The 22,997-nt window shown below is 40.0% G+C and overlaps 1 protein-coding gene across 2 annotated transcripts in view; it reads left to right on the top strand.

Annotated features, from left to right (window-relative positions):
• The first annotated feature begins 10,072 nt into the window (after nt 1-10,072).
• The window catches only part of TMEM50B (transmembrane protein 50B), a 34,270-nt gene continuing 21,345 nt past the window's right edge, over nt 10,073-22,997 (top strand). The window contains exon 1 of one of the 2 annotated variants that reach the window (XM_031459138.2): nt 10,073-10,226. The gene's annotated coding sequence lies outside the window, so the exon portion shown is untranslated. The remainder of the gene's footprint in view (nt 10,227-22,997) is intronic. The other variant, XM_064496976.1, reaches the window with a different exon arrangement.

The raw sequence follows: 22,997 nt of genomic DNA, 5'->3' as shown, positions 1-22,997 counted from the left end.
GATTTCAAAGGTCTGGCTTCCTGTTCAAGGACCCACATCTTCCCCAGATGATTGATATATGCCACTGTCTCCCAGCCCCACTAATTGATAGACCCTACCTGAAGGTCTCAACAGGACACATACATCCGAATACACCCCAGGGAGCTTAATGTGGTTACAAGAGGAGACCTACTCACAGTTGTGTGTGTGTGTGTGTGTGTGTGTGTGTGTATTTGTTGGGGGGGTCTTTCCTGGTACACTGTGAGGAACTTCTAGTGAGGAGCATATGATCCAGCGGCAACTTGGCTTTGGCATTTATAGTTGGACCTCTATGCCTTCTGTGAGGGACCCTGATTCTGTGGCATCGTCCTCTCAACTTTTCCATTCAGTCGCAGTTTTCACCGTAATTTGCCCATTGAGCCCCAAGAGTCTCAGTGAGCTTTGCTTAAATGATATAGTGGACAGTTCTACTTTTGGCTGCCCATCATCTTCCAAATTGTCCACCCATATTGATGATGGCATGTGTCGTTCATCTGGGGAAGATGTGGTTCCTAGCACAGGAAGTCAGACCTTTGAAGTTGGTCCTGGCAGAAGAGAAAATCCTAATTTTCTTAAATATGCTCAGAAATAGATGCGTGATCTAGGCTCTGCCAACAAGGCTTGTCCTTGGGAGACATGGGTTCAGAATGAGGCACGGGAGAAAATTCATTGGCTCTTTTTGAAAGTTCCACTTGGCTGGTGCAAGGAGGCAGTAGCTGCCAGGTGGAGCTCCTGGCACAGAAGTGGCATCAGTGTCGGTGGCAGTCAAGTTCCTGGCTTGTAGCGTGTGGTGGTGGCCACAGCCATTTTGGCGTTTTTCTCACCAGGCCAGTTCTTCAGTGTGGTTTTAGGCATGTTTCTGGAAACAACCTTGAACCACTTTCTCCATGCACTGCAAAGTTCCAAGTGTCCTAGAATGAATCCCTTTCCTGCTTAATCCATTTGGAGTGGGGACTGCAGTTTACAACTAAGAAATGTGACCAAAACAGATGAGATTATGGGAACCTCATGGCTTTGGGACAAACAGGGACTATATACTGGATTGTAGGGCATGGGGCATCAGATCTGCCACTTTGTAGATGTGTGATCTTCGGCAAAGTACCAAACCTCACTGACATCTAGGTTTCTCAGATCAATTATTGTGAAGATTCAATAAGCTATCACATGTAAAGAATCCAGCATGGTTGCTGACACATGAAGAGCACTCCATCCTAAGTATTAAATTATGTCCTCTGTTGTACTAATACAACAAGAAGAACAGAAGTTCTTATTATTGTTTAAGACTTGTTGAAGAAAAAATGTTCCATAGTTCTTCTCTGGGGGCAGTATTGATTTCGAAGCTAATCTTGCCAGTTTCAGTCAATTTCCTGAGTTGACTGAAACTGTTCTCTGTCACGCTTTCAGCTAGCTGCAGGCTTTAAATGAAAATACAGAAGGCAGTCACAAAAGACCACATATTGTGTGATTCCATTTATATGAAAAGTCTAGAATAGGCCAATCTATAGAGACAGAAAGTAAATCAGTGGTTGCCTAGGGCTGGAGAGTTTGGGAGGAAATGGAGAGTGACTGCTAATGGTTATGGGTTTTCTTTTGAGGGTGAGAAAAATGTTCTTAAATTGATTGTGGTATGTGGGGAGGGTATAGCTCAGTGGTAGAGGGCCTGATTAGCATGCACAAGGTCCTGGGTTCAGTCCCTGGTACCTCCATTAAAAATAAGTAAATAAACAAATAAATAAACAAACAAACAAACCTAATTACCCCCCTAAAAATAAAATAAAATAAATAAAATTGATTGTGATAATGGTTGTACAACTCTGTGAACATACTCAGAATCATGAAATTGTGCCTTTTAAGTGAATGAATTTTATGACATGTGAAAGCTTTTATTAAAAAAAGAAAACAGTAAAGGATGATGTCGAGGGGTTCTGAGTTTGCTAGGTTGCTTGCTACTTTTCTATAGGCAAGACATGTCATCAGAAGCACAAGAAATAAGAGAACTATTTTAAATTGTGTTAAGCATAAAAATGACTGCCAATATTTTAAGAATTTCATTTTAGATGCTTTTACAGCTGCAGCAAAAGTTGATTATTACTTATCAATTTCTGCCAAGACCCCACAAAACTTTGTTAGTGTTCCCAGGCCTTTGCTATGGTGTCTTTTTTTTTTTTTTTAATGTATTGCATTTTTATTTATGTATGTATTTATTTTTTAGTGGGGAGGTAATTAGGTTTACTTATTTATTTATTTTTTAGAGGAAGTACTGGGGATTGAACCCAGGACTTTGTGTATGCTAAAGTACTCTACCACTTGAGCTATACCCACCCCTCTGCCCTGGTGTCTTTCTTACAACAAATAGCTACTCTTACTAAACTGAGTGGTGGCCTTCCATAAACAAGAATCCACAAAGTAGAGAAAAACTAGATAAAAGCAAATGCGTGTTTTGTGAAAATAAGTGAGAGAGAATGGTGTTTAGTTACACAGATAAAACTTTTTATTCCTACAACTAATCAAGCAGTATTTAGGATGTCAATTCCCACTGCTTCCCATTGTACATCATGTTGCCCACAGCCTGTGGGGAAGCAAAGAGCCCACCTGCCCTTTTTCTTCTCTCTAACACCAAGAAAAAGTGTCCTGAGAAGTCATGACTGGGTGGCCTTCTGGACATGAGCTGGCGAAGGCTGGAAGAGCATCTGTATGTGCCTCTGGGTCCCACCCTTATGAACTTGAGTATCTTGAGAGTTTTGGGAGATGCCTGTTCTAAATGCATCGCTCATGGAGCCTGCCTGCCGACAGCCCCATAGGGGCCAAAGTCATTGGCCTGAGGACAGCGAGTACATCAACTGGATGATAAAGTGTTACACAGTACAAGGTAAGGTTCTTTATTTTGGAAAAAGAAAATCTATTTTGAAAATTCACATGTATATAGTAAAAAATCCAATCAATGAAAAAGGATAGGCAATAAATAAACGAGTTCTTCTTTACCCCAGACTCCCCGAGATCCAGACCTCCTGAGCCTACTCCCCAGATCTAATCACTATCAACAGTTTCTTGCTTATCTGTATTAGTTCTCTATTGCTGCTGTAACAAATGGCTACAAACTTAGTGGCTTAAACAACATAAATTTATAATCTTACAGTTCTAGAAGTCCAAAGTGGATCTCCCTGAGCTAAAATCAAGGTTCTGGTGGGGCTTCATTCCTCCTGGAGGTTCTAGAGAAGAATCCAATTCCTTGCCTTTTCCAGCTTCTAGACTTCTGCCTGGATCTTTGACTTGTGGCCCTTTCCTTTGTCTTCAAGCCCAGCAATAGCAGGTGGAGTCCTTTGCATGTCACATCACTCTGACTCTCCTGCCTCCCTTTTCCACTTTTAAGGACCCTTGTGGTTACAAGGCCCACCCAGATCACCCAGCATAATCTCCTGATTTTAAGGTCAGTTGATTAGCAACCTAAATTCCAACTGCAACCTCAATTTCCCTTTGCTATGCAATATGACATATTCACAGATTCTGGGGGTCAGGACATGTTTGGGGGGCCATTATCCTGCGACCACAATATCCTTCCAAAAATTTTTGTACACTCACAGTGTGTTCAAGTTGACTCTTGAACAACATGAGTTTGAATGGCGAGGGTCCACTTATATGTGGATTTTTTTTCAATAAACGAACTACAGTGCTACATGACCCACAGTGGGGTGAATCTGCGGATGGGGAACCATGGACTCAGAGGACCCACTGTAAAGTTATATACAGATTTCCGACTACACAGATGGCTAGTGCCCCTAACTTCTGCATGAGTCAACTGTACATGATTTATACACACACGCTGGCTCCATCTCTCAAAACACACAAATGTGAGCACACTATAGATACTCTTCTTATCTTTTATTTGACTTGTCTGTTAATGTATCTTCAAAATCTTTCCAAATCAACACATATAGCTCTACCTCATTATCTGTTAAGCCAGCATGAGATTGTTGTACGTGCTCACAGAAAGTAGAACTAATCAATACTGAGCAAACGAAATAAATAGCAGTGCCAGGTTACATAAGGACAGACTATGAGGCATAGAGTCAGAAAATGCAAGCTGAAGTTATCATGAATCGGGAATGAGATGTGTCATAATAATGAGTCACAGGGTGTGAGGTACAGAGGTGAACACCTTCCTTGCATTAACTAACTTAATCTTCGCAGCAATCCTATAACATAGTTACTATTATTAACTTTTTTTTCACTTTTATTAGGTAGAACTGTTACAATTTGACTGCATATATACAATATATTGCATGTAAATACATATACACAATATACTGCACATATTTTTTAAAATTTACATATATGTACTGTTTATTGTTTCTAAGAATGTTTAGAGCTTTAGCTTTTTAAACTTACATAGTTATCAAAGGAAGAAAGCCAACCACAAAATAAGAATTAATTCAAAAAGATACATACACCCCACTATTAACAGCAACATTATTTATTATTAACTTTTTTTGAGAGATGGAGAAACTAAAGCACAGATGAAATAACTTGGTTGGGTTACACAGCTGGAAAGCGGCAGAGTTGGGGATTTGAATTCAGGCTGTTTGTGGTTGGTCTGATTTCAGATCCCTGTTCTTACCCACACGAGGTTATGGTGTTGGCAGAAAAGAGACTGGAGTAGATCACATTAGTGAGTGAAGATTCCAGACTGGGATTCAGTGTGTTTTTATAGCTGGACTATTATTGTTGTCCTTTATTTCCCTTGAGGTCCTGGCCTCCCCAGCTGTCCCTAATACCAGTGAGTGAGAGGAAATGTGATGTAGGGGAGAGGGAACGGGCTTTGGAGCTCAGGAGATTTGAATTCAGATCTAGGGGTTTCCACTCACTAGCCATGTGACCTTCTTGAGCTTCTGTTTTCTCATCTGTCAAATGAGTATCATCAGACCCAACTTGCAGGAGTGTTGTAATCCTCTGGGATGATGAACATGAAATGCTGGGTGCAGGGTGGGGTCTTCAAAGGTAAATCAGTGGTTCTCAGCGAAGGCGTTCCTGCCCCCTAGAGGACATTTTGGAAATGTATGGGGGAATCTTCAGTTGACAAAATCATTAGAGGGGCGCTACTGCCAGAGCTTCTGTTTAGCCCACTTGGACCAGTACGTCGTGCTGGCTGGCATCTATTCTGACTGATTGGTAAGTCCATGCCATCGTAGTTGTTAAATATTTCAGACATCACCCCTGACCACAGGCATTTAGGAGGTAGGGCCAGGGAGGCTGGGCGTTTTGCAATGTACACGGCAGTTGACCAAATAGAGGTATTGTTCCATGTCCTGCCCAACATTCAAATGTCCCACCAGACATTCACATGGGTGAAAAAGTCTGCTTGTAGTCATCTAAGCTTAAAATGGGATTATATTTTACATATAAACATGACATACTTTTTGCATGATTTTAAATACACTATTTTTTTTTCCACAGGTGCAACTACTGTGAAAACTATATTTTATAATCTTGGGAATTTTATCAAGCATTGTACCCTATTTTAGGAAAACATTACTGATGGCACCATGGCTTATGGCATTTAAATTATCAGTGCCACACATCTATTACAGTTTTCATTTGTAGTACTGAATGCAAGTATGTACCAGAGGAGATTGGAAACCCCTTTTAATTTAGAACTAAATGTTATTAAACTAATGGAGGTCATAGCAAGCATCCAAGAGGACCCCCAAAGATCTCCACTTTCTGATATTCACATTATTCTCTAGTGCTCTCCCACGTGTATTAGAGTTGGTCTGTGTGACCAACAGAATATAGCAGAAGTGATGGTATGTCACTTTTGACACTGGAAGCTTCCTCCTCTCTCACTCTCTCAGACCAGTCAATCTGTATAAGGCGAGTTGCCATCTCCTGAGGCAGCCTTGTGGAGAGGCACTTGTATCCAGGAACCGAGGCCTCCAGCCAACAGCCATGAGAGTGAGCTTTATTGTAAGCAGAGCCTCAGGCAAGTCTTCAGATGTTTGCAGCCCCAGCTGACAGTTTAATTATAAGCTTATCAGGAATCTTGAGCCAGAACAACTCAGCTAAGCTGCTCTGAGATTCCTGACACTTAAAAATTGTGCAAAATTATAAATAAATGTTTGATGTTTTAAGTTGCTAAATTTTGGGATATAGCCATAGATAACTAATACAGTAGATTATATATATATATATATATATATATATGAAAGTCAGCAATCTCATTAATTTCATCAATAAGCATTTAAAAAATATTTTATATGTGCTAACCTAGTATAATTAAAGTCAATCTATACTATAAAAATTACATATTGAACTGATTCACTAACTTTGGGGTCACCTATTGTGTTTCCAGCTTCTACTGTCCCCAGAGGCCTTCTGTCTAACTTTTCTATGGTTTCCTGTGCTAATATACTACTGTATCTTTTCTGACCCATCCTCTGATCCCTGTTATCCATTGAAGAATTTGCCTCAGCAGTCTTTTAAACCCTGGTGCCCGACTATATCCTTGAAAAAGAGTACCTGTAATTATTTCACCTTTACCTTTTCCTATATCGTAACATGATGATTTTAACATGAGACTTACAAAAAACCCTGACTCATTTGTAAGAGTATCATACTTCTCTTTTTTCCCATATATATCTCTATTTCAACTGAGATTATGTTCCCCTTTTTCTGTTCTAAAATTAGGGCTTTTTGTTTGTTTGTTGTTGTTATATAACTCTGAAAAGCCAGTTTGAGATTTTTTTTTTCTTTTACTTGTAACTGAAAGAAGTCAACTGATAAATGTATCCACTGGCATCAGAGTCTAGACTTCAGAAAGAAGTGTTTCCTTTTCTGCCTGAGTCAAATGGTCTTCCAAGCTTTAGTATCCTGTTTCCCGTCTAAAGACCATCTTCTCCCCAAATGATTGACACTGAAAATTCATCCTTTCAGGAGACCGTCATTTCAGATCCACAGGAGTGTGATCTTAGTCTCAAGACACCTTTATCCCAATACAACAGTTCTAACTGACTTATTAAAAAGAAGTCTTTTTGTTTCATGACCCCATAAGCTTATGGAGAAAGTGAGACAATATTTTTGGAAGTACATATTTACACAATATGCTTTATTCAACATAGCTTCTGCGGTACACTTGGGTGTGTACTTTCAAAAGATGGGACATGGGCACCACTCCATTAGAGTAAGTTCACGAAGCAGACCTGAGAAAGTGAGAACAAACCAGAACCCGTGGGACCTGGTGTGAAGGACAGCCTGGATTGTTCCTTTCTCTTAAGAAGGTTGAACCAACTGGACTGAATTCTACCTGTCCAGTTTTAGATGAAGGAGGCCTTTTAGAACCTGTCCTGGCCCAAACTTGAAAATGGTCCTGAAGTCACAAAGGCTCCAGAATCTAGGAGAGCCCCTCCAAGGTCCTCAGGTAATAGGAATTTAAGAAAACATATGCTTAAGTAGCTACGTAATGGAATACCAACTGAAATCAGGGCACGTGTGGAGTTTTTTTCCCCAGCTGATTTGCAACTTTACTAAATACTCAAATCAGTACATTTGAAATGCTGACACTGAAATGTCAACATCAGCAAATTAATCCCATTATCTTTCAAATGCCCATATTTTTGAAAGCATAGCTATATAAATGTTTGACTCTGTTTGTGAAGTAGAAGCTTATAGAATGATAGAGAAACGAGCTGCATTGTTTTAGTCCCCACTCAAGTCTGAGAAGGCAACTCAAAGCATGTGTACCCAATGGCAGGTCAACAGTAACATCTTTCTTCATGAATGGAGGTAAGCATTTGCCAACAGATACTCTGTAATAAAGTTAAAAAAAAAAAGTCAATGAATCGTAAAATACTTAATACTTAAAATAGTGATGAGATTTGAGACTATAGTAGAAATTTCTACTTGTCCCCCAATATCTATTCTTCCTTCCTCAGTACTTGAAATCCCATTTTCTAGCATTTCTTGCAGTTTAGTGTAGCCAAGTGACTAAGTTTTTTGTTTTGTTTTGTTTTGTTTTGTTTTGTTTGTTTGTTTTTTTGCCAGCAGAATGAAAGCAGAAATGCTATGTGCAAACTTTGGGAAAGGTTCTCAAAGAGAGGGGGTATTCCCTTTGTCCTCTCATCTGCTGGAATGCAGGCATAATGGCTAGAGCTCCAGCAGCTCTTTTATACCATGAGGTGACATTAGAATGACATTCTCTAATGTCATAGAGGCTGATATCTTTCAAATGCCCATATATCTGAAAGCATAAGTAAGTAATTGTGTGACTCTCTTGGCTGGAATAAGGAGGCTGGATCTGACTCCATGACATGCCAGACCAGCTCTAGATTAACTCTGGACTTCCTCAACATGAGAGGAAGATACCAATTTTGTTTCAGCCACTGCTATATTGTGGTTGTTTTCCTTTGCTCCTTGTAACCAAATCTAATTCTAATACAATAATGAAAAAAGAAGTAAGATTTAAAAGCTTATTTTAAAAAGTCAACTTTTATAGGTCAGCAATTTAACTGGTTTTAAGGCTGCACATATTTCAAAAGTAACTTATTCAACAAATATTTATTAAGCACTTAAGATCCTAGCCCTGTATCAGGATGATATAACTACAAGTGTAAATCTACCAAGTGATAAAATATAAACAATAGAAAAATAGTATCCCTGAAAATGAGAACTGAGAGATAATGGAAAAAATAAGAAAAAATAGAGTTGTTCCTCTTACAAGTATAAGACCTAAAGGAGTTAAAAAGACAACATAACACCATTTGCAGCAACATGGATGTTCCTGGAGAATGTCATTCTAAGTGAAATAAGCCAGAAAGAGAAAGAAAAATACCATATGAGATCGCTCATATGTGGAATCTAAAAAAAAAAAAAAAAAAAAAAAAAAAAATATATATATATATATATATATATATATATATATATATAAATACAAAACAGAAACAGACTCATAGACATAGAATACAAACTTGTGGTTGCCAAGGGGGAAGGGAGTGGGAAGGGATAGACTGGGAGTTCAAAATTTGTAGATACTGACAGGCATAAGTTGAATAAACAAGATTATATTGTATAGCACAGGGAAATATATACAAGATCTTGTGGTAGTTCACAGCGAAAAAAAATGTGGCAATGAATATATGTATGTTCATGTATAACTGGAAAATTGTGCTCTACACTGGAATTTGATACATTGTAAAATGACTATAACTCAATAAAAAATGTTAAAAAAAGATCTAAAGGAGTAATAGGAGTACGAGAACGGTATTTTGTGACAATTTGGGACACAAAACCTTTTATTTCATGATACTTCAGATAAGAACTTTTTAAGACTCCCATTGATAATAACTGGACTTACACAATGTCTTTTCCCCAAACAACTAAATGGCATCTTACATTCTGTAGGAAATAAAGGCGGGGCTTTCAAAGGCTTAAGTTATACGAAAAATTCAAGAAGTAGCATCTTTAAATGAGACAGTAGGAAAAGACCTGACTATAAGAAAACCAAAAATCTGGTGGATGGCCCAGAAAAGCATCAGGACAGAATGAGAAGATTAGTTAGTTGTGTTGGTAACCTCAGGTTACAGTACTAGTTGGTAGGCTTGGACGAGTAACTGCACCTTTCTAGGCCTTCATTTCTGCGTGGCGGGGATTAGAAAAGGACATCTCTGCAGACCTTCAGTTCCTGAGAACCCTCCTGGAGCACGTGCCCTACACTGGGGGGCTCGCGACCAACGCCGCTGGGCCTAAAGGCAAAGAGAGCCGCTGCCCTCTGGGTCTTGGGCTCCCCAAGCATGTGATCTCACAGATGCTGCACCTGAAGTCCTTGAGCAGAAATGCATTGGTGCTGCCGCCCGGAAAATAACACGAGGGGTGAGCTCTCTATGGGGCCGCGAATCATAAGGTGCGGAGTCCGGCCGTAGGGTCCCAGAGGCTCGCAGAATCTCCACACCCTCGCCCCTCCCACTGGCGTAATTGCCCCGCCCCCGCCAGCCCCGCCCCCGCCAGCCCCGCCCCCCGCCGGCCACTTGCTGCGTTCCGATTGGTTGCTGCGGTGCGCACGGCGCCGCGCTCCGCCCCGCCGGCGCCCTCGCTTCGCACCCACCGCCCACTCCCGGCTCCCGGGGGCTGAGGTGGAGCGGAGGACGCCGGCCCGGTAGCGGCGCAGTTGCCTCCTCCTCTGCGCGCGCGCCTGGGTTCGGCGTGGGCGTCGGGGAAGCCGGGTGAGTGCGGGCGGCCGGTTTCGGGGCTCGCGCCCACCGCCCGCGCGTGAGGAGGCGCCCCTGGCCGACCTGGCCCGGCCTGCGAGGTGCGGCGGCGCCCGGCCCGGCCTCTCTCGTGCGCGGCGCCGCTGGGCGGAGCGGGCCGGCGGAGCTTCTGGGCGGCCTGCGGGGCGGGGGCCTCCGCCGCCCCCTCCGCACCTGCCAGCGTCCCCTCAGGCGACCGTGGCCCGCACTTGGCCCAGGCGGGGCGCAAGCCGCGTTATCTCGGCGTCTAATTGCTTCCCGGGGTGGTCTGGAAAGGTTTCCATCTCGAGCCTGTCAGCTTCCCGGGGCGACAGGCGGGCGGGGAGAGACGGTGTGCGGTCCGTGAGGCGTGTGGGGGCCACTCAAGTATTTCGTCCTCCCTCCCGTCTGCTCTGAACCATCGATGGGAATGTCAGTGTTTAGTGGACTTTCCTGACTCTGTTTATGAGAGTCAGGTACCGAGGTGGGAAGAGGAAGTGAAAGTGGATCAACATTCTTTCGGGAATTAATCATAAAGTGTTTGGTGTCCTTTTAGACAAGGAGCAGCAGAGAGTTGCTCATGTAGCAAAGGTAGTTGTTTTCGGGAAGACCATTTTGGTTTTTAACCTGTAAATTGGCTTCCGAGTTAATCACTGGAAGGTGCTTTAATCTGAAAGGTAAATCTGTGACCTTTTAAAGCCAAAGCAGTGATGTGCTCGCTCCCTTACCCCTGCTAGTGTGTGTGTGTGTGTGTGTGTGTTTGTGTTTTGAGGGATTCAAGCCTCCGATTGGAATGAATGTATAATCAGCGTTTTGCCTCTCAATGACATTAATTTCTCTTTTCAGAGTGTCCCACCTCTTCTCTCAAATCTTCACTTACCTGTACTATAAATTCCTTTCTTAGCAAGTCCCAAGACTTACTCCCAGGCTTATCACACCTCTTTTCCATCATCTTCAGTCACTTGTCATCTTTCAAGCATAGGTTTCAGACGTAGAGCAAACGTTAGACGTTTTTACCGGAATAGTGTTGCAAGCGTCTTCGTTCTTAAGATGAAAACCAAAAGTTGACTTGAATGTTGATGCGGCAGGAAAAGCTGGTTTGATAATAGGTGGGGGGAGGATGTAGCGTTCCTCTTCTGGAGACAAGCCCTCCCCTCCTCGCCCGGCCCGGTCCTCCTCTGCCCGCTAGGATTACCTCAGCCTAACTGTCTAGTCATTTCTGAATTCACTTCTGGAGCCCAAGGTAAAACACTTATGTTATTATTTTATCCTTATCTACTCCTTCTAAATGATTACAGTAATATGTTCAGGTTGTAAACATTTTAAAAATATTAAAAATGAATATCAAGTAAAAAGTTAAAACAGCACAGAAGTATATCGAGTAAAAAGTTAGAATTCCTTGTTTCTTCACTTTGCATCCTTTACATCCTCAATTCCAGTCCCAAGGAGGGGATGATACCCATAATACTGTTGGGCAGCTGACTTAACATAAGGATACATTTCCTTATCAGTACATGCCAACGACCTACCTCATTTTTAAAATGCTGCATAGTATGCCACAATTTGGGTGTACTCTAACTTTTTTTAAACTTAAAAAAAATTTTTAATTTTGTCCCCGCCCCCCAACAAAGGCACTGGGGATTGAACCCAGGACCTTGTGCACTCCAAGCACATGCTGTACCACTGAGCTGTCCCCCCACCCGATGTACTGTAATTTTATCACTCCCATAATAATGGATGTTTTGGTTGTTTATGGATTTTAGTAATTAAAAGCCTTGCTGCATGAAAATGGCATTTTGGGATTACGGGATAAGTTTCAGGTAGATAGTTTTTTTTGTTTTTGTTTTTGTTTTTGTTTTTGTTTTTGAGGAGGAGGTATTTAGCTTTATTTACTTATTTATATTTAGAGGAGGTACTGGGGATTGAACCCAGGACTTTGTGCGCTCTACCACTTGAGCTATACCCTCCCCCTCAGGTAGATAGTTTAAACAGATTATTGTATTTTAGAGTATAATTTTAGTTCTTGTCTCACTATGAATCTTCTTATAACTTAGAGGATTTTTTAATTTAAAGGCAGTAGCTAATTAGTTTGATTCAAATGCATTTCTTAGAATCTGTGGATCTTTTTATATTTAGAGACTGGATCAAGAAAATTTTGAAGACCAGGTTAAACAATGATGAATTTATTAACCTTGCTGTCATTTAGTGGTGTGGACTTTAGTTATATTGACTCATTTGATTGGCTTGGCAGGAATGAATAGGAGGGCCTTCAGGAAGAGAGGATATGAAGGGACATATGTTGTGTAATACCCTCCTGTGGTAATCCCCTTGAATATCCAACAATAACAGAAATTCTTGTTCTCTTTTTAAATAAGTTTGTTTTGTTTTGAGTTGTACCTCAGGTACTGAAAAAACTGCAGAGCACATGTAAGTGTACAATTTAAATACTACTACTGCAGTAATCAGCATTGTATCTACAACCAAATTAAGAAACAAAACATTTACATCTTCCAGGGGTAGCCTCTGTTGTGATACACAGCGGGGTGGCCAGTTGGTGAGCCAGTGACACGCAGGTTGGTAAAAGAATTTACCAGCGATTAAGTATAAGAATAGAAAGGTGTTTATTGGGGTACTCTGTCATAGACAACAGTGGGCCACACAGTTGTGGGGTGCCTTTGTGAGCACGAGGGAGGGCCGGTTGTTGGAGTCTTTTATAAGGTGGGCTTGTGTGCAAGTCTCTGATTGGTTGTAGGTGAGGTAAGAGGTTTAGGGTCATTGAAGGGTGGTGGCGTTTGACTCTGATAAGGTAGGCTGAAACAAGCCAGCCTGAGCGTTACCTAGGGCTATTACTTTGTTAGGGCAAACACACCTAGCAAAGAATGTCAGACATCTGAGAGCCCAGGAATGGGGTCGTTGGATTTTGAAGGAACTCAGTTGGCCCAACAGCCTCTATCCTGATCTTTTTGTTAAATCTCTTGCTTTTTAAAATAAGCTTTACACATAAATACATAACTATACACATATATATGTATTTACATGTATATAAATATTTACACATATTTTAAATGATATATTTGGTTTGGAATAAATAGTGTTCAAAACAAAATTCTCATACAAACTATGGGCATTTTTCAAAGTTTTATTTAACTTATTGAGTACCACAAAGAGCTGGTTTTAACAGGAATTAAGGAATGCATATTTATGTAGTCTATAGGGAAAGGAATGGCTCAACAAAATTACTGAGTTAGGTGTAATTGGTTAATGTTCCAAAGGGCAACAAAATCATAAGACCTTTGGGATTAATCTTTTCTACCAGGCTATAAAATCATAACACCTTATTAATTTCTGCAGTTAAATTCATACCTTGCAGAACCATAAACCGTGTCTTTATTAACAGTGGAGTTTTCATTAAGTAAACTGTGATAAAGTTATTTCCCCCCAGAGCACAGATCAGGTCCAGACAGGCTTATTAGAAGATGCTAGAGTTTTCTCAACTTAATATTAACATTTTGCTTCATAATTATAAGCACATACCTGATAGCAAAGGACAATATTGTCATTAGATGAAAGCTTCCAGGAAAAGATGAGCAGAACAGACTGACTTCAGTTTCCCTGTGTTTACAGGGGTCCTTTCTGAGGAAGTTAGTGGGCAGTGTTATGAGTGAGTCTTGGGCAATGGGGTTCCCTACAGTGAGGGCACCTGGAGGGCTCTAGTGTGGACCAAGTTCTGAAAGGACCTCAGAAATACTGTCAGAGGGAGTGGACTGTTGCTCTGTGCTTTCTGTTTCTTAGCTGCTCCCAGTGGCCTGCCTGCAGCTATCAGAGTAGGTCAAAGCAGAACCCTCTGGGAGGGAAGTGAATATCCTTTGCTGATGCAGCCTGCAGGGCTTGGAAGGAGAACTGGAACTGCATCAGCATATGCTCAAGCTCAAGCCAAGCCCAGCTGAGTACAGATAGGAATCTGGGCCAAATTCGTGGGGCATTCAGTCCTCAGGTTAAAAAGCTGGCAGAGCACTGGGACATGTTACACTGCTTCAGTCCGGCCTGGTTGCCCTCCTTGTCTGGGGCACAGCTGGTTCTCTTTTGCCTTCCTGTGTGGATATCTTCCCTGTATTCTCTTTTACTGATTTATTCCTTTGGGTGACCCTCAAACTCCAGTAGTTTCTTTCTTTCTTTTTTAAAAAATTTTATTTATTTATTTATTTATTCATTCATTCATTCATTTTGGGGTGGGGGTGGTGACTAGGTTTGTTTGTTTATTTATTTAAATGGAGGTACTGGGGACTGAACCCAGGACCTCATGCATGCTAGGCATGCATTCTACCATTGAGCTATACTCTCCCCCTTATTTTTTTACTATTTTGTCTTGGTTTTTTGGGGGGTGGGGAGGGTAATTAGGCTTATGTGTTTATTTTTTTAAATGGGAATTGAACTGGGAATTGAACCCAGGACCTCATGCATGCTAACCATGCACTCTAACACTCAGCTATAACCTGCCCCATCAGTAGCTTCTTGACAAGAAGTGTTAAGTTTTTTGGAGACCTTGCCTGTCTGAATATGTTTTGATTCTGTCCTGATACTTGACTGATATTTTGGCTGGTAATTAAGATTTTACTTAGAAATAATTTTTTTTTCAGAATTTGGAAGTTGTTACTCCATTGTCATCTTGCTTCTGGTATTGCTGCTGAGAATTCCATACTATTATGATTCCTGATCTTTTGTATGTGGTCTATTTTTTTTTCTTTCTGCAAAGTTATAGAATCTATGCTTTGATTCCAGTGGTTTGAAATTTAAAATGGTCTGTTTTAGTGTGGGTCTATTTTCATCCATTAGGTTGAGTATTTGATGGGCCCTTTAAATATGGAAATACAGTACTTTCTATTCTGGAGAAATTTTCTTGAATGTTTTATTATTTTTCTCCCTCTTATTTTCTCTGTAGTCTCTCCTAAAACACCTGTTATTTAGATGTGAACCTTTTAAAAGTCTTCTAATTTTCTTATCTGTTTTCTATATTACTTATTCCTAGATTTTCTTAACTTTTATTGCCAACCTTTCTACCTGGATTTTTTAAAAAATTGCCCAATCATGTTTTTTATTTTCAAAGGCTGTTTTTTAGTCTCTGAATGTTTCTTATGATAGCTTCCTAGTCTTGTTTTAAAATGCAATATGTTCTCTTATCTGTGACATTATAATGATTTTGTTTAAAGTTTTCTTTCACTGCGTAGTTTTCCAGATTCCTGTCTGGAGGGAAAGGGTTTGGTTGCCAGTCTCCTGCACCAGAACAGAGGGACAGCAGTCCTTTATGTCTAGTTTTCAGTATAATACCTACATCTTCCATTGTGCCTGGATCCCCCAGTCCAGAACACAAGAAATAGGGGGTAAACCTCAGACTTCTGCCAGGATATGGAAGGAGCAGTTGCCAGTACTGTGAAGAGGAAAGGGAAGGTTGTGGGATCTGACTTTTCTTCCTGCTTCCACCAAGTTTTTACTGGATTGGTTCTTAGCTTTCCCTGCTGCTGGCTTGGAAATTCAGTTTTCTTGGATGTGCTAAGTCAGGTACCATTGTCCATCTGCTTTCTAGCTTTCAAAATTTTATTGCTATGGTCTCCTCTTCTGTTCTTGCTATCTTTGGGAGTTTATGACTTTTTAAAAACTTTTATTGCAGTTTTAGTGAAGTTTCAGGAGGGAGCAAAATGAGATGCTTATGTACATCTGCCATCTTCACCCAGAAGTAGTAATAGTTTTTCTCAATTAAACAGTAATGGCAGTACTGCCAGGAACACAGTGCCATCTACAAAGCAGTGGTATGTATGTGAACCATCTTCTTGGTAGGTGGTGGTTGACAGCATTGAGTGATCACATGTGCTGGACACTGCTTTTCTTATTAATTCTCACTGAGGGACGTGCTGTCGTACCCCCAGTTTACGTACCAGAAGACAATAGCCTGGGGAGGTTTAAAGCTTGAACAGTGCCTATCAGTCAGCGACTATACTGTTAAAAATGGAATGGATAAACGAGCCTGGCCAAGTAGTCACAGCTGGGAGGAAGCTGAATGTAGGAGTGGGCCAGGCCAGTGCTAACTCAGCCTAGTCTTTCAGCTACCTGTGTGTGGTGGCTAATGCTGAAAAAGGGTAATTGTTACTTCAAGGTGTCCATTTCCTTTGAGCCTTTAGAAATGTCCTTACTGTAGGCCTTTGCCTTCCCTCTACTGCTTGCCAGGTGGGTTCCCTTTCAGCTGTGTGGGTTCAGAGCTGTGACCCTGAAGCCAGTTTCTCTGAACTGGGGAGTAGGGCATTTACTGAGCAATCCCAGACGATGCAGAGATTCCCTAAGCAGGGCTCCTGCAGGGAACCCTAGGTAGAGATGACCTCAGAGAGTGAGTGGAATTTTGCCGGGGCTGGATGAGCTCTGGGATTGTTTAGCAGGCATCTGCATTTAGGTGGCAATTCATGATTGTATGCCTTTCTATGTTTTCAACTTTTTTTACAAAAAAATTTTAAGCATACAGAAAAATTGAACAGTAGATTCAACATTTTAATATTTTGCCATATTTGTTTTATTCTTTTTTTTTCTTTGTTTAACCATTTGACAGTGTGTTGGTGACATTGACGCCTAACCCCTAAATATGGAAGCATGCTTCTTCTAATAAGGTTATTTTCTTTACATAACCACTATTGTATCATTATCACATCTAGGAAAATAATGTAATCTTCTCTGTCTGACCTGTATTCCAGTTCCCCCAAATGGCCCAGACTACCTTAAAATTTTTTTTTGGAAACCAGGATCAATAAAGGCTTACACATTTCACTTGGTTTGTTAATTATATGTTTTGACATAAATGGAATTAATGATGAAATATTTTGAAGTTTCTAGCTCAGATTGTTCTTGGAGACTGCTTCATTACTGGAAAGATGGCGTTTCACAAATCTCAGCAATGGAAGGGACCCTTGAAATAATCTGGTTCAGTGATTTCCAAACTTGACTGATGTGTGTCCTGAAGGTTGAGTTGGGAGTTCGTGTGTAGACAAAGGGGTGAAAGGAGCATTCCAAGGAGATACAGATATATATATATATATTTATATTTATATATATATATATATAAAAATATATGTGGGTATATGTATGTGGCAGTTTGCATAACAGTAGATATAAGTATTGGCTACCTTGTCCCTTTTATTTCTTTGTGGCTGGAGTATACAGTGTGTCAGGATATTAGGAAGTAAGAAAGCTATATTAGGGGAAAACTAAGTACCCTGTATCTTTTGGACTATATCTCATAGGCTGTTGGAATTTTGAATGAATGGAATGATCCAATCTGAGTTTTAGAAAATTCTAGCAGACTATGGAGTTGGGAAAGCAAGGAGGATGATTTTAAGGAATAATATGTTTGAATATATTGTCACAAGATTTATTTCCCTCACTGAAATGATACTTCATATTACCAGCATCCACAAATTATCGGTTTAAATAAACCTACCTATAAAGTAGGCTCTATGTGTGTGTGTGTGAGACAGGGTAATGAGACATGTATTACATTTGAGAATTTGAAAGACAAAATAGTTAGATTCAGTCACTCAAAAGGTATTTGGGTGCCTTCTGTGTGCCAGGCACTGTGCTAGGCTCTGGGAAGACTAGTCAGCAGAAATGGACTTGAACTGTCCTTTATGGAGCTTACTCTCCGCAGGGGGAGAGGTATTAAGCAGATAATAAAATTAATAATGAAATGCTAAGGGGTTTAGATCTAGTCATGGAAATCAGCATCATCTTTCACTTGGATTATTTCAGCAACTTTTTAACTGGCCTCTCTCCTTCCGCTCAGCCCTGCAGTCTGTTCTCCGCACAATAGCCGAAAGGATCCTCTTAAACATTAAGTCACTCTGCTCAGACTCTTAGGCCTCCCTATTTTAATCAGTAAAAACTAAGGTTCTTACAGTAGCTCATGAGGCTCTGTAATTATTCTTCCTTGCCCCTGTCCCCTCTCTGACCTTGTTTTCTCCTACTTTTCCCTCTCACCCACTCCACTACAGCCCCCCTGGCTTCCATGTTGCTCCTTGAATACCTGGTGCTGCCCTGGGGCCTTTGCCCTGCTGTTCTCTCTGGCAGATGCCCAGGGGCTCTCTCCCCACCTTCAAGTCTTTGCTGGTGTCATCTTCTCAAGGGGGCCTACCCTGACATTTCAGCTGTCCCTGCTATCACCTGTACTTCCAGTGCCCCTTACTCTGCTTTGTTTTTCCCCTATGGCATTTAGCACTGACATGGTATATTACTAACTAACTAACTTACTTACTTCCTCCCTCCCTCTTTTCTTTTCTTTTCTTTTCTTTTCTTTTCTTTTCTTTTCTTTTCTTTTCTTTTCCCTTCCTTCCTTCCTTCCTTCCTTCCTTCCTTCCTTTCTCTTCCTTCCTTCCTTCCTTCCTTCCTTCCTTTCTTTCTTCCTTTCTTCCTTCCTTTCTTTCTTCCTTCCTTTCTTTCTTTCTTTCTTTCTTTCTTTCTTTCTTTCTTTCTTTCTTTCTTTTCTTTCTTTTCTTTTCTTTTCTTTTCTTTTCTTTTCTTTTCTTTTCTTTTCTTTTCTTTTCTTTTCTTTTCTATTCTATTCTTTCTTTCTTTCTTTCTTTTCTTTCTTTCCCTTCTTAACTTATTTTAAAAATTATGTTTATTCTGCCTCCCCACATCCCCCAAAGCTTCACATGACCAGTGCCTTTGATGTGTTCATTGTTGTATCTTAAGTGTCCACAGCAGTCCCTGGCATGTAGCAGGCACTCTGTAAATAAATGTTGAATGAACAAAGGGAAAGCTGATGTTTTAGTTGAAAAGTGACAACTAAGCAGACATCTGGCAGTATGAGCAGGAGTTAACTAGGTGAGCTGGGGATGGAAGTTATCAGATGGAGGGGGTGTGGTTTTAGATGGGGTGATTTAGCAAACATAAGGCACTAAAAGAGAAACCAGAATCACTGGAGAAAGAGGAGAAAATGTTTTAAGAGCAGGCTGGGGCAAGTAAGGACGAGGCCATATTACAGTTTTATCTTTATCTTAAAGATAGTAATTGGGAAGGCAATGAAAGATTTTAAGCAGAAGGGAGATACCAGCTTTGTGCCCTTTAAAAAAAAATAATTCCAGCTGCAGTGTGGAGAACATTTTGATGGGGGCAGGAGTGGATGTGGCTAGGTCAGCTGGGAGGCTATTGTGATGGGACAGGTGAGAGAGCAGTACTCAGGTGACGGTGGTGGAGGGGATAGGTAGAGAAGTTAGACGAGAGATATTTAGGAGGCATAATCAGGTGATGGATAGGATGTGAGAGGTCAGAAAGAAGTAACAAGGATGACACCTGCATTTCTGGCTTGTATAACTGGATGAATGTGGATTCATTAATTGTAGGGAAACCTGGAATAGCATCAGATTTGCAGGAGATCATGAATTCGGATTTGGACATGTTGATTTTGACATCTGAGGATGTCAAGCAAGTAGTTGGATGTATGGCTCTGAAACTGGATATTTAAATCTGCAAATCAACTGCATAGGGAGGTAGCAGAGGGGAGGATTCACATTTTGAATAATTAAAAGTTGTTAAGGATATTACTGGGGCAAGTTATATAGTTGTAAAATTAAAGTGTCTTTAAAAATCTGTGTTCCTTATCCTTTACTTTGGTTTTTAGATTTAAATCTTATACCAAAATTCATGGTACTTAATGTTAAATTTTATCCTTGTTATATATGATTTACAAGTCAGAAAGTAAATAATAAGCATCCTGAGATTAAGTATGTAAAATGTCTTTTCCAAAAGTACTTAGCTCTCTGAATAATTCATGGTGTTGGATTTTAGGGCCTATTAAATATTCACACTGTGAGTGCCTAGAAACCAGGTTTATAGCAACCCAAGAAGAAAAACGATATTCTCCAGACTCCTTTGGCAAGATACGAATCAACAGTAATCACCGCCGTCATTGTGGACCTCATTGGACTGCTTTCTTCTTCCAGATGATCACACTGTTCCTCTAAACTGGAACTGTTTCTCTTCCATCTCGTTCTTCTTGCTCTCTTCACCATGGCAGTGGGATAGTAAGTTTCTCCTCAAGAAACTGAAAATGAGAGAAATACTGTGAAACTGGTCCAATGACAGCAGTACAGTGTAATGGTCTTGAGCACAGATTTTGCAATCAGATCTGAACTTCAGTGGAATCCTGTCTTTCCTCCTTGCTGGCGGTGTGACCTTGGGCAAGTTGTTCTCTAAATCTTTTTAGTAATACCAGGTAATGATAGTAATTGCCTTAGAATATTTGTGAGTATTCAAAGGAATAGTTTTTTTGAGGATGGAATGAAGTTGTTTGTAACCTATAAGCACCTGTAACTAATAGCAGTACTAGTAATAATGGGGAGGGTATAGATTTTATTTTTGTTTCATTTGAGCCAATTTGTTTTGCTCTGGCTATGTAGACATAGTATCTTGAATGACATTTAAATTTTGTTAATGTCCTGATTTTTTTTATCTTTAAATGGAGGTACTGAGGATTGAACCTAGGACCTCGTGCATGCTAAGCATGAGTTCCCCACCGACCCCAATCTCCTGATTTTTTTTTTGTAACAGATTTTTTTAATGATACAAATTGTAATTTAATTTTAATTAAGTGTTGAATGATTTCTCTGCCAGTTTGTAAATCCTTTAATGATGAGGGCGAAGTTTTATTCATCTTTATTTTGCCCATGGTGCCTTGCTTGTAGAAGATGTTCTGTAGATATTCCATACATGCTCTGGAGGAGTGTTTTGCTAATTAAATACCATTATATATGCAAGTCTGCTATTATGCTTGACACACAGTAAGTCAAGGAAGAAAGGAAGTGAGTCAGAGATGAACTCTGAATCAGTCCTCAGCCCTCTTTCATATTTTCTCCCTGAGCTGCCCCCTGACTTCAGTTACCACTGTGAACTTCTAATCTGTATTTCTGTCTTAAACCACTTTTTCAGTGGTTTCTGTACATCTGTCTTATGTACATTTCCACCTGCATATCCTTTGGTCATATCAAATACATTATGCTCATGCTCTTCTCTCTCATTCTCCCTTCCCTGTTTTGGTTAGTGGTGTTTCGCCAGCCGTTGGGCACCCAAACATCATCATTCTTAGCTCTTCCCTGCTTGCTAAAAGCTACCACTTTAATATTTTTCAAACTAAAATCTTTTCTTTAGCCTGTGTCAGTATGGCCTCAGTTTATATTCTTATTCTCTTCCTGTCTAGAGATGCCTTTCACTTTTTTTTTCAGTCCCTCCACACTGCTGTCACCAGGATTTCCTTTCTAAATCATGGAGCTGATCTTGTCACTTCTCTGCTTGCAAGCCTCTGGTGGTTTCTTACTTAGAGCAGGGACTTGTAAACTATGATCTGTGGGCCAAGTCTGGCCTGCCACCTATTTTGTAAATTAAATTTTATTGGAATACAGCCATGCTCATTTGTTCATATATTGTCTATGGTGGCTTTTATGCTATGCGGGCATATGAGGGTTGAATGGTTGACACAGATTGTTTGGCCTGCAAAACCAAAAATATATACTATCTGCTTCTTTACAGAAGATTGCTAATCCCTGGCTTAGAGGATAGAGGTTAGATTTGAGTAGGCTGAAGAATCCTTCATGATCTTGTTCCAAACAGGTTAATCTCTATCACTCTTTGAAATTCGTTAAGCTCTACCCTGTTCTGTTGTGGGCCTATGTAATTCTGCATATTTTATTCCTTCGTTTTCATCTGTTAGACTCCTATTCATGCTTCAAAACACCAAATCCTTGATCAGACTTTCCCCAGCTATTCCCAGCAAGTAGTGTTCTATAACACTCTTTTTGTATTTCTGTTAAAGCACTTTTGTATTATAGTCCCAAGTGTATGTGTATTATAGCACATTTTGTAATGCAATTATCTGTTGTTCTGACAATGTCCCTCACTAGACTGTTCCCTACATTGGTTGTCTTAATCATTTTGTATACTCAGTGCCTAACACTAGTAGCGTTTAACAACTAGTGAAAGGATAGATGAACAAATAGCTGGTATGAAGGTTTGATTAAAGGAAAAAATTTTGAATTAGCTGTATTATTTGGAACTTTGATGTATATGGAAATTGCTTAGACTATGTTTGTATGTTAAAGTGTGTAGTTTTCTCCTCTTGCTTTTTGCAGTTGTCCTTTGGTTTCTTAAACTGCTTGGAAATGAAAATTTCATAGTTGAATCACTTAAAATGCCCTCTAAAAAGAATTCATTTCCTTTTAAAAAGAGTTGCCTCTCTTAGTAGGAATAATTGCTATCTAATGTATTATAAGACTTGTGAGTCCATTAGTTCAGTTCAGTAATCTTGTTTGTTTGTTTTTTTTAAATTGGTACTGGGGTCAGTTTTGTGGGAGAGCATACCAGTAATTTCCTTGACCTCAAAAAAGTTTTTTTAAGTTTATTAAAAGTAGTTACAGATCTGTTACATTATATAAGAGATTTCTCAATAGGCACTAAATATCAACAATTCATTGTGTTAATTACAATAACTTTTTAAAACTTTGCATTTGAAAAAATGTAATTCATGCTCAGTGTGGCAAATTTTGAAAATAGACAAAGTAAAACAAACATACATATATGTATAATAACATTATGAAAGTACTGGTATTTGTCCTTCCAATATTTTTACATATGTATGTGTTTTTTATGTACATATGTATATACACACACACACACACACATATATACAGTGTTGATTCTTTTTTTTTAAAGGAAATAATGCTATAGATACAGTTTTAATAA

The sequence above is a fragment of the Camelus dromedarius genome, chromosome 2 (genome assembly GCF_036321535.1).
Source record: "Camelus dromedarius isolate mCamDro1 chromosome 2, mCamDro1.pat, whole genome shotgun sequence".
NCBI classification, from domain to species: domain Eukaryota; kingdom Metazoa; phylum Chordata; class Mammalia; order Artiodactyla; family Camelidae; genus Camelus; species Camelus dromedarius.
The sequence above is the reverse complement of the archived record's forward strand: the minus strand, read 5'-3'. Positions and strand labels throughout refer to the sequence as shown.